The 5,520-nt window shown below is 53.4% G+C and overlaps 1 long non-coding RNA gene across 1 annotated transcript; it reads right to left on the bottom strand.

Annotated features, from left to right (window-relative positions):
* Nucleotides 1-3,528: 3,528 nt before the first annotated feature.
* LOC105942391 (uncharacterized) lies at nucleotides 3,529-4,715 on the bottom strand. The gene is made up of 2 exons (XR_009244958.1): nucleotides 4,596-4,715; nucleotides 3,529-3,806 (listed from the first exon to the last, which is right to left on the bottom strand). It is a non-coding gene; the product is annotated as an uncharacterized LOC105942391 (long non-coding RNA).
* Between the last annotated feature and the right edge of the window lie 805 nt (nucleotides 4,716-5,520).

Below are 5,520 nucleotides of genomic sequence, written 5' to 3' on the forward strand. Positions count from 1 at the left end.
GTGCTAACAGGGACACTGTCTGGGGGCATTTAATGGTCAAGGTCAGACAGGGGCAGCAAGGGGAGAGCAGGCAGCAGGCAGCCCCTATCTTAGACGTCCTCTGGACGCAAAGCGGCTCCCCAGGCAGGCAGACGTGACCTCACTCTATCCTGTGAGGGCCGTGGAAAAGTGAGGCCATGCATGCACTGAGCATGTGTCTGACATGGGACCCGTACCAAGAATTCACAGAGAAAAATTGCCCGCTGTGACGCAAAGCTGACTCAGGTTTACAAAGTGAGAACCTGCACGGGCGTTTCTTCCATGAGGAGGTGTAGGCAGCCAACAAGTGCCCGCAACGCTGAAGCTCAGCTTCTGTAGTCTGGGGAAACGCAGACCAAAACAACGAGGAAATATCACTCAAAGAGAACATTCTAGCAAGTGCTGGTGAGCTGCGCACTCTTGGGAGGCGACAGGTGATGGCTTAAGCACCTGGGTCCCCGCCAGCCACATGGAAGACCCAGATGGAGCTTCTGGCCCCCAGCGTCAGCCTGACCCAGCCCTAGTTGTTGTAGACACCTGGGGAGTAAACTGGAGAATGGAAGATGTGTGTGTGTGTGTGTGTGTCTGTGTGTGTGTGTGTGTGTGCATGTGTGCACATATAACTGCCTTTCAAACAAAAATACGCCTTAAAAGAGCAGTGCTGCCTCAAGCTGAGGAGCTGGCGGGGCTGGAAGCCCCAGGGAACCTCAGAAGGAACAAGCCCTGCCAGTGCTCATATCATGATGGGGAACTTGGCCCCAAGAATGATGGAATAAAGTCCACTCTGCCAACCCTCCCTCACCCCCCATTTGTGCTCATCTATGGGTCAGCTCTAGGAAGTAACTGCCTGATGAAGCCCTTCTTACCTTCCTGTTTGATATATCAGATGGGAAGATTCAGAGAGGGTTGGTAGCTTTCCCAAGGTCACACAGCATGACTGGGAAGGCTGAGCCCTGGGCTGTCGGCCTTCAGAGTCCCTAACAGGGAGGCACGGTCCAAGGCAATACAGCCATGGTCCTCTGCATCACTGGTAACCTGTGTGACCCCATACACATTGTTTCACCTGTAATTGGAGCGATGATCAGGAGCTACACCAGGGTGGGAAGGCCTCTGCCAAGGATGCTCACATCCCGATTGGGAGTGCTGGTTGGAGGGCCTATTATATTCCGTCCATCAGCTTCTTGCTACTGAGCCGGGAAGGCAGCGGCTTAAGACCCACGTACCTGGGTGTCTGCTCCCCATGTGGGAGACCAGGATGGAGTTCCAGGCTCCAGGCTTCAGGCTGGCCCAGCTCTGGCTGCAGGCACCCATTTGGGGACTGAGCCACAAAACAGAAGCTCTTTCTCCCCCTTTCTCTATTGTCTCCACTTCTAATAAAGCAAAACTTGACAGCAAACACAGGGTTGGGGTAGGGACTTGAAAGACAGTGTTGGCTCGGCGCAGGAAAATGTTCCAGGATTGGGGGCACTCCATCTACCCCATCTACTGCCAAGAAACCCCCTGAAGGCCACTCAAGCCTGGCCTCCCTCTGTTGCTCACGGCTTCCCAGAGGCCAGAGCCGCCCCACAGGTAATACTTCTAAACTTGGATTAATGATAGACGAGCTTTTAGCAGCTGTGAACACACCTTCACTGCACCTCACTACTGCCTAGGGACTCTTTCAGGGACCTGTCATGATGGCTCCATTGGCTAACCCTCCCCTTGCAAGTGCCAGGATCCCATATGGTGCCTGTTCATACGCTGACTGCTTCACTTCCCATCCTGGGAAAGCAGCAGAGGATGGCCCTAAGCCCTGGGACCCTGCACCTGCATGGGAGACCTGGAAGAAGCTCCTGGCTCCCGATCAGCTCTAGCCTTCGCAGCCATTTGGGAAGTGAGACAGATGGCGGATCTGTCCTAGTAACTACGCCTTTCAAGTGAATCCATCTTTACAAGAAGTGCTGACAGCAGATTGTTTGTTCCTAGAATTTTCCAGTTATTTTCAGATTGCATTTGATCCACATTACATAAGGGCTGCCTGTGGTCTGCGCCCAGGGCTGTCTGGCTGCAGAGCCAGGGTGGGCTATGACCCCTTCCTGCTGCCCCACCAGTCCCCACCCTCGCCCATTCACCCCACAGGGTCAAATCTGCACCTCCTGGACTCCTGCTGGGGATGAGCCCAAGGCAGGGCAGGTTCTGGCTCCTGAGACCAAAGCCTTTCTCTTCCGTCCCTCCCTGACTTGCCCTGGGAGAGCACAGCCTTAACTGCCCTTTTTAAGAGGTGCAACTGGGCTAGGGGCAGGCCCTGGTGGCCAGATCCCTGTGCGATCGGCATGTGGCAGAGCCAGGGTTGACGGTGAAGCAAGCAGCAGCCATGCTGGTGCATCAGCTAGGCGTGGTGCCACTTATCCTGCCTGGGGAGCTTCTCTGCCTCCAGAGGAAAGCTTAGATACCTGGGGGCTTCAGGGGTGCTTTTCAGCTGCCTGCTCTCCCATGACTGCCCCTGACCATGACCCTTAAATGCCCCCACTTCCCCGTCCACTGGCAGGGAGGTAGAGGCAGGCTCTGAGTCAGCAGGCCTGCTCCGTTTAAGATTTTCATTGGCAGGTTCGGTATGGTGGCCCAGCGGCTAGAGTCCTCATCTTGAACGTGCCAGGATCCCATGTGGGCACCGGTTCTAATCCCGGCAGCTCCACTTCCCATCCGGCTCTCTGCTTGTGGCCTGGGAGGGTAGCTGAGGACAGCCCAGGGCCTTGGGTTTCTGCACCCACATGGGAGACCTGGAGGAAATTCCTCTCTCCTGAGTTCAGATCGGTGCAGTACTGGCCATTGCAGTCACTTAGGGAGTGAATCATCGGACGGAGGATCTTCTTGTCTCTCCTCCTCTCTGTACATCTGACTTTACAATAAAAATCCTAAAAAATATTTTTATTGGAAAGGCAGATTTGCAAAGCACAGACCTTGCATCCACTGGCTCACTCCCCAAGCAGCCACAAAGGCTGGAGCTGAGCCAATCCGAAGCCAGGAGCCAGCTTCATCGGGTCTCCCACACAGGTGCAGGATCCCAAGGCTTTGAGCTGTCCTCTACTGTTTTCCCAGACAGGAAGCTAAATGGGAAATGGAGCAGCCAGGACACAAATAAGTACCCATAGGGGATTCAGGCATCACCAGCTATGCCACACAGCAGCACCCATCAGTCTATTTTATCACAGAATGTTCAGTTGTTCCAACATTGGTTGACGCTGCTAGCCCGTTGCTATACCTGAATTTTTAACTATCCTTTCTGCTGTGTTGTAGATTTAGGACCATCTGTTTATCCAAGCTTTCAGACAGCCCTGGGGTACACCTCAGAGTACACCCTCTGTGGGCAAGCATTTAAATGACCCCAGCCTGCAGGTGAGAAAATGGAGACCAGAGCAGTTACAACGTCTGCCTAGGAGACAGGGTTCACCCATACACTCACCCCCATCTTCACAAGGGTCATCTTGGTTCTTACCTCACATAGAATACTTTCACTCACACAGGGACAACAAACAAAACAAATTTTTATTGAGAACAAACTTCTGACCCTTTCTCAGCCCAACAGGGACTGGACCTTTTGGTTAGCCCATCTGTCTCCCCATCTCCCCCTTCAGAAGAAAAGACCCTCAAGGCTGGCAGGGATGTGGGGCGACGACCGCTCTGGCTACTTCCTGCTGATAATGGGCGTAGAGCTGGGGTGGCAGGAATGCCTTGGCCTGAGGGTCCCTGTAACGCAGTATCTTGGGGTCTCCATGGGGTGGAGTCGGACGGGTCTTGGACGCTTGACCCTAAGGACACAAAACATGAGTTTACAAGGTAGGCTCGTCACAGCAGGGAAGAGGGTAGCACTCACTGGTTCTGGAGAGACATGGGGAAACATCTGTTTAAGGAAATTTCCTGTCAACTGCCTTGTGCAACTTTCCTCTGATGTGTTTGTATTTCGTCATGGTGTAAGTTGTCCTCCCTCCACCAATGCCAAGGTCTTTACTGGTCAGTTAGGTTACTCCATTGAGGCTCCTGCAACCTTTAGCATTTACTTTGGAATTGTAAGTCTAAAGACTGCCTCCCAACCCCTCCCTAGACACACAGTGTAACAGAGCTGGCCACTTAACACTACCCCTGGGCAGTTTGGTTTTCCCAGAAAATGTCCCTGTCAAGGATATTAAAACCCTCAGTGTTACAGCTGTCCTCGCTGAGTCAGGCTGGACTTGGAAGGGACATTGATCACATCAGGTAGACACTGGGTACATGTGGTTCAGCACCCCCTGCACACTGAGGTGGTACCACCCCAGCTACAATCTGATGAGCGTGCCTCCTCTTCCGCCCACACTTCCTGGCTGCATTCACCGTGAACTCAGTGCACTAGGCTCACCTTCCTCCAGAACATCCACTGACCAGGGTTGTGTCCAAGGCCTGCACCATGGTGTGCTTGGGCACTGGACCACTGCCCATTAGAGGTGTGGGCCAGAAAGACACACAACAGCAGTTTCAAGAGTGGAGTTGGGCTCATGGGAAGGACAAGCGGATGCAAGAATAAGGATGGTATTAGCGGTGAGTTCTGGTGAAAGAACTCTTACCTCTAGGTGGGGTCTTTCTAAACGACAGCTTGCAGTTTTGTCAGGTCCAGGGTGTTTGTCTGAAGTCTGGTCATCAGGGGCTTCAGGGGTCCAGGCTTGTGCTCTGGGGTGATGGTTTTGCTGCAAAAGGAGTGGACATGATGACACTCTCAGAGGGAGGAGAGCAGTACCTGGGAAGGGCTGTGGCCAGCACCTCATCTCCAGGATGAGATTCGGAAATCTCCAAAGCCCTGGGCTCTCGCTCTGGTAATTCTTGTTGAGCCCTTGGGACACCAGCCAGGTCAACTCCAGGTTCCACCATGCTAACATGCTTTTAGGCTGCAGCCAGTTGGTCGGTCAGGAGAGGCCTCCCATACAGCCGCTCAAAAGGGCTCAGGCCTGAGCATGAAGGAGCATTTCTAATGTGCATCAGTGCTATGGGCAGCACCCTCACCCAGGGCAGGTGAGTTTTCTGAGAAAGTTCCCTCAGGTGCCGTTTGAAGATGTCACTGGTGCTCTCTGCCTTTCCTGAGGGCTGGGGTTGTCTCCACATGCAGAGGAAAGGGTGCTGACAGCCCGGAGCCCTCGACACTCCCTGTGTGACTGCCTCCTTGAAGGAAGAAGCTTGGTCATTCTCAAGGCTTTTTGGAAATCCAAATCTCGGGATAATTTCTGAGAGAAGAACCTGAGTTACTTCTATGGCCTCAGTCCTGCAGGGAAATGCCTCTACCCAGCTGGTACAGGTGTCCACCCAGACCAGGAGATACTGGGCATTCCTGACCTTATGCATGAGTGTGAAGGCCAGCTGCCAATCCTCTCCTGGATAGCTTCCTTTCTGTGATCCAGCAGCTGGAAACTTTGGTTTCCCAGGGTTGTTTTTGGGACACAATCCACAAGCTCCTGCAACCTGCCTGCCTATCTTGTGGAGCCCCTTCCCACTGAATAG

This window comes from Ochotona princeps, chromosome 2 (assembly GCF_030435755.1).
Source record: "Ochotona princeps isolate mOchPri1 chromosome 2, mOchPri1.hap1, whole genome shotgun sequence".
NCBI classification, from domain to species: domain Eukaryota; kingdom Metazoa; phylum Chordata; class Mammalia; order Lagomorpha; family Ochotonidae; genus Ochotona; species Ochotona princeps.